The sequence below is a fragment of the Tenrec ecaudatus genome, chromosome 16 (genome assembly GCF_050624435.1).
Source record: "Tenrec ecaudatus isolate mTenEca1 chromosome 16, mTenEca1.hap1, whole genome shotgun sequence".
In the NCBI taxonomy this organism is placed as follows: Eukaryota; Metazoa; Chordata; class Mammalia; order Afrosoricida; family Tenrecidae; genus Tenrec; species Tenrec ecaudatus.
The window spans coordinates 43108643-43115358 of record NC_134545.1 but is presented as its reverse complement, the minus strand read 5'-3'; the positions used below and the strand labels follow the sequence as shown (position 1 = coordinate 43115358).

Below are 6716 nucleotides of genomic sequence, written 5' to 3'. Positions count from 1 at the left end.
GAGCAGATATCTCGTTCTTTTGCAGTTGAAGCCACGGTCGGGTTTGAACTATGGGCGTTTAACCCCCCGCGCCACCAGAACTCCTTTCTTGCGCTGCACTAACTAAGGTTAACTAAGCACTCACCTGCACGGAATAAGAACTACCGAAGGTTCTGACTCACCTATACATTTGACTTAGAAACACGCCTGGGAAGAGATCTCGTTTGTGATATGGGGACAGTTTGTAGTGTGTCAAAACATGACAGCCCTGTGTCCTTCTTTGAGAAGCCTCTCCTTTAGGCAGAGACAGGTCGATGGCTTTGTGGCCCTTCTAGGCTGACATCAAGCTACCCACAGCTTGAGTTTGGCCCTTCTGGAATAGCTTTATTGTGTGTTACAAGGAGACCCACTTTATGGAACCTCCAACAATTTGGGTAGAAAGAAAAGAAACATAATGGGGAAATGCCTTCTTGCTTTGTATTCATAAATAAAAGGACCCTGTGCGGGGAGAAAGAGAACTGGACATTGAAGGAAGGTGTACTAGAAGTTCAGTGCTGCAAGTTTCCCTTAACCCATTCTGTTTATTTCCATTAGCAAATTGTAGTATATAATCATAACTGAAGATTCAGCCCTGATGTTTCATATCATCGGAACCACTGATTTGCCTTGTCCCCCTGCCTGAAGAATCCACTCCTTAGGATTTTAAAGGCAGGATCATGAAGACTTCAAAGGGGGGAGCTGGTGTGAGGATGCTGCTCTTGCTCATCTTTTTCGTTGGTTTGGGGTTATTTGATTTGGGTGGGAGCGTCTTTCCATAAATTTGGAGAGGTAGGTACAAACATATTATACCCAGTTACCTGAGCAAATTTGTATCAAAAATTAAAACAATTAAAGAGGAAGGTGAGCTTCTTAAGAGTTGTGACGAATAAGAAAATCTTTGTAAAAAGGCAAAAATTGGATAATGAGAAAAGTCATAGGCCAAAGCATTTTTTCATTACACTTGGTAGAATTATTTTTAACAATACAAACCTGTCCAAGGTGAAGCTTCAGGCTGAAAGGGGTCTCACTTTTCACAGTGGTGCCAATTAAGGGAACGGCCCACGTGACCTTACTCTCGGAAAGGACAGATGGGACGTTTCCCCTCTAAATGTTCCCCCTGTGTCTGTTTAGCGTCAATCAAATGTTTCTCGAGCATTTAACGTTACTTATGAAGACTCATTGCAAGCAAGCAATGGAGAAACAAAGGTAGAAAACTGTCCCTGTTCTCTGGGACGCCTACAATCTTATAAGAAATAAGTCGTTTTAGGTTATTTACGGTAAAACTGAACGTGGTCGAGGAGTGAAAAGTGGGTTTTAGTCCCTTTTTCGTATTCTGGTTGCTGGCAAAAGGGTCACCTTTTCAGAACACACTATTGGAATAGTGTGTGTGTGTGTGTGTGTGTGTGTGTGTGTATGTGTGTGTGTGTGTGTGTAGCAGCGTAAGGGGCCAGTTAGGACTGGATTTCCATTCTTTTGTTGGCTTAATTAGCTGCTTTCTACCCAAGACCATTATTTATAGAACTGCCTCTATGCAATGGTGGGATTCAGTAATTTAACAACTGGCTCATTGCCCTAATGACTGTTTTAGTATAAAAAAAGATTTCCCAAAAAGTAGTTTATTATTTCATACAGTTAATATAATAATTAAATAAGAACAAGGAAAAGAAAGAAGAGGTGCATCAAATGAGATTATAAGTCGAGTTTTAGAATATTAATGAAAAATATTAAATAATACCTGAAAAACCCCAATAAAACTGCTATTGAAGTTACTTCCATATTACTCCTTGGTTGGTGCCCTCACTTGCAATATTCATGGTTTTTATCTGAGTATCATTGGCTGCGTAATTTGTCCTCAGCTATCTTACGACTGTAGGAGTAGGAGCACATTCCTTTAGAAGTCGGCCGATTAGATAATAGTCATAGAATAGAAACAGGTGGCTTCTCTTCTCTGAACATATTGTGTTCATCTTTGAAAAAACCTTTTCTACTTCTAGTGAGCTTACAGCAGTTGTTCTCACAATATTTTCATCTCTTTGAACACTTTCAGGAATTCATAATTCACTCCTAATGTTTGGTGGGAATTGGGGGCGTAACACAAAGCTCAAATGAATGACTACATGGCACCCTCTGGTTAGTTGGCACTTTTCTCTGTGCATGTTTGTTTATTGAAAGGACAAATGCGAGGGATTTAAAACGTAATATTTTGTCAAAATATAATGTGCTTATTAAATGAATAAATATTACAAGCATGGTTCCATCTAATTTTGGGAGCATGGAATGAACATTATTGTGGGTGCTTAGAATACACTTGACAGATGAATGTTTAAAAAGAGCAAGGAATGTAAATTTGTGATTTCTGCTTCAGAGAGAACCCTGATTACAAGTGCCATTTTAACAACCGGTTTGAGGAATATAAAAAAAGAAAAATTAGCTATGGGTCCTGATCAACTGGTGTGAACTGGTTGAATCCCACCCCTGCTTTTACGCTTACCTGAGGCTTATTGATAGATATCTCTGCCTGTCTCTCTGTGTGTGTTTTTCCTTTTTCTTTCACTGGTTTTCATATGCACCTGCCTATTTAGTTACAAATTTTAAAAGAGAGTTGGAATCATAAATCTTCAGGACATTCCACACAAATTTAAATTGTACTCACTAGCGTTGTTGCTTTAGTAACTCTGTCCTGGTGCTGCCGCCATGCGAGCCTTGGACTGTTCACCAGTGGCCGTCTGTTCAAACCCACCGGCCTCTCCACAGAAGGAAGACGAGGCTGTATGTCCCCATAAGGATTCACAGCCTCAGAAGCTATGCGGGATCATGAGGAGTTGGCGTTGATGAGATGGCAGTGGGTGGCATACTCAGATTTCACATCCTCACTGGACAGCGACCTGCGTTCTCTTTGAGAGAGAAATTAGGTTTATTTTGCCTCAAATCCCTTGGCTTTTCTCTACTTTCTCAGAATCACAAGGGGCCGTTACTTAGGGAGCATTTCCTCAACTCCTTTGACAGCTGGCTTCTGTGACCTATGGCCAGGGCTGAAGCTCTGCTGTGGCTCTAACTCTTCTTGGTCACGGTGCCTGCGTGTCGCTTTAGCTGAGGACCTTGTCATCCCCAAAGCCAGTGAATGCTGACTCGGGTTGATTCTCTGTGTGTCAGAGTACAACTGTGCTTTATAAGACTTCTACTGGCTGATTTTTCAAGTAGATTCCCAAGCCTTTCTTTTGAGTCACCCGTGGGCAGACTTGAATCTGCAAACTTCCATTTAGAAGCTGAGCACATTAATCATTTGCATGACGCAGGAACCTTGACTTGGTCCTGGTCCTAGTCTTCCCTCTTTAAACTGAGGAATGTGGTAGCTGGCCTTTGCTTCTCTATCCTTTGTTTAAGCAGATCCTGGCATTAAATTCCACCTGTTACAAATATTTGAAACCATTTCTAATTTCTAGGCCTAACTGATGCAATTCTTTTGTGCCTAACTTCTTGGTAAACAATGAACCTTCAGAAAGTCTTAAACAGTTCTGTTTGGTGAAAAACCATTTACTGACAGAAAACGAGATTGGTGTTATCCAATTCTGGCATGGTTCTAGATGTCAGTGTTGGAGGAGGACATCGTTTGCTAAGTCTACAGCCAGAGAAGGCAATTGATGACAGTGTGAGGGTATATTGGTTTGTGTTTCTTGGGTCTTATTTTACTTGTGGTAGCATTTAAGTTGTGAAAAGAATGGCAGCAATGCTGTGTTCCTAGACGCCCTCAGTCCAACAGAATGCAACACTGCATGGCCACAATGGCTGTCCATCCCAATGGCTGTCCATCACAATGGCTGTCCATCACAATGGCTGTCCATCACAATGGCTATCCATCACAATGGCTATGCTGTCATACAATTATTCTCATTGCAGCGATTGCGTCACTCTATCGAATCCAAGGTCTTCCTCTTTTTCATTGCCCTTCTACTTGAGCAAGGATGTCGTCCTTTTCCAAAGACTAGTCACCTGTGATAACGTGTACAAAGCACGTGAGTCAAAGTCTTACCATCTTGGCTTCTAAAGGAACATGCTGGCTGCAGTTTTTCCAAGACAGATTTGTTTGTTCTTTCGGCAGTCTGTGGCAGTTTTAAAATTGTTACCAGTGCCATAATTCAAATGTATCGATTCTTCTTCAGTTTTCCTTATTTAATGTCCGATGGTCACATGCGTATGAAGCAAATGAAAATAACCTGGTTTGGGTTGGTCCTGCCTTAGTTTTCAAAGGGACATTGTTGCTCTTCAATACTTTAAAGACATATTTGTACGGCATATTTGCGCAGCAACTGATGTAGCATTTAATTTTAAATTTCAGAGGCATATTCCTTTCGGGACAACTTGTAACGGTCCCAAGAAGCTTGCCAAACTCTTAGCAACTTCCAGAGATGGCTGTTCTTACTAGACTAAGAGTTTAAACGTATATAAAACAGGATATTATTATCTATTTTCTTCCTTGGTTTTTTTTTTTCAGGAACAGATGATTTTTTAATCTGAGAACTTATCCACAGCTTGAAACCACATGGGGAACCTTAGGGGTTACAGGAATCAGTGAGTGGGGTCTCTCTAGATCTGTAACACAGGCCCACAATGACACCTGTCCATGCACAAAGGCTAGTTAGTGCACACCCACCCCTCCACCTAGGCTGCTTCTCTAGAGGCGTTCAGGAGCAGGTAATCACTGTTGTCGGGCTTCCTTTGCCTTTCTCACTGTATCCTCAATCCTCTCGTAGCACAGGGTGCATGAAAGTAACGAGAAGTGTCCATGGCCAAGAAGACAGAATCAGTTAAGGGCAAAGGTTAACAATCATGTTCAAACACCCACCACTGGATGAAGAGTTCGAGGCACAAAGAGCCAAATGTTCCACATTCTTGGGAAATCTCATTGAGCTTGCGTTCCTGGTGAATATGTCCACATTTTACTTTGTTGCCACAATCGATGAGGAGATATATTTTTAGGTGTTGATTTCTTCTTCTTCTTTTTTTTTAAACATTAGGGGCTCATACAACTCTTATCACAATCCATACATATACATACATCAATTGTATAAAGCACATCTGCACAAAGCATTTGCTCTCCACTTAAGCCCTTTGCATCAGGTCCTCTTTTTTTCCCCTCCCTCCCCGCTCGCCCCTCCCTCCTGAGCCCTTGATAATTTATAGATTGTTATTTTGTCATATCTTGCCTTATCCAGAGTCTCCCTTCCCCCCCTTCTCTGAGGTGTTGATTTCTTGCTAAGAGATTTTAGTTAGAAAGCTTTCGCGCACACACACACACTGCCCGAGCAAGGCGCCAGATGTCAGTTACCGATGGGGGGGCATGTTCTCATGCAGGTACTGTAAGGCCAAGTCTGTCCACTTCATTTCTTGTTCTTTAACAGACTCTGTGGTGCCACCATTGTCTTGCTCAGGCTCGGGAAGCTCGTTCAGAGGGATCGCAACATCTTCATAGGGCAGCTTGTCTTCACGCCAAGCGTCGTCAATCAAGTCCAAGATCCTTCCATCTCTCTGCACCTCGCTGTCCATGCTATCAGATCAGCTCCGGCCCGGCGCTCCCGCCAAGTCACCTCTTCCTTGGTTTTTAAGCTGTAAAGAATCTAATATTTTATTGCTACCTATGCAAGAGATAGGCTTTGGATTGAGCGAATGATAGTTGCTTGTATAGAAGACATAACAATCAATATACAAACATCCAACAATATAAATTTAGTAGGTACATGGAGATTTGGGGGTTAGTAGCTAAGAGAACACATAGTTTCTGTCCTTATGGAGTTTATAAGTTTTTGGAGAATATAGATAATTAAAAACACGGATGGGAGTTTGGGGGTGTGGTATGTCTGGGGAGAAGAGGACAGGCATGTAGGTAACCTAGTAAGCGGAAATTTGAAAAGCCAGAGTAATTCACCAGGGAGGTGTTGAAAAGTCGAGTATTCGGAGCAGAGGAGACAGCGAGTGCAAATATTTAGAGGGACAGACACTAGAATACATAGTCTTATGGAAAATGACAGAAGTATTTTAAAATTGGGTCTTCCTAAAAGTAAAATAATATTTTTTTTCCTCTCTGTAATTGTTGTTTTAAACCTTTCCTAAGAGAGGGTTGCTTGGATGGCAGCCGTTTTCAACACAATTGAATATGATGGAATATTGTTAATTATGGAAAGGACTTAATTTTCACCTATTTAAATGTGATTCATCTTCTTGGGCCTAGAAAATATTAAAAAGAACTCAAAAAAGCAAGGGAAGTCTTATTTCAGTGCAAATATATTTGTTTCTTGAGCTGAATAAAAAGTACTCGGATATCTTCAAATTATGTAGATGCTCACAGCCTGTGGTAACAGGTTAAGACAACAAAGCTAACTCAGTGTTTATTACATATTATGTACACACATATATATGTAATACATATATATTATCCTTCCCTTGTTTGGGCTTTCCTCCTGCCTTCTGCCTTTTCTCCAACTAAAAATTTAGCAACTTGCAATAGCCCTGGTAAAACTCAATTTATAATGCTGACCAATTTTCTGACTTCAGCCAGCTGTTCGGTTTTTTTCTTGTGAAAGATCCCAAACTTTTCTTACTACTTGTTCCGAAGATAAATTAACAACTTCTAAATAATGCAGTGAACCCTAATTCTCTTTGATTAGTAGTGAGTTAGATGATAGCGACCCATTGAAATTGGC

The 6716-nt window shown here is 41.0% G+C and overlaps 1 pseudogene; it reads right to left on the bottom strand.

Moving 5' to 3' along the window:
* Nucleotides 1-5312: 5312 nt before the first annotated feature.
* LOC142429145 (anaphase-promoting complex subunit 13 pseudogene) lies at nucleotides 5313-5577 on the bottom strand (annotated as a pseudogene).
* Nucleotides 5578-6716: the final 1139 nt, after the last annotated feature.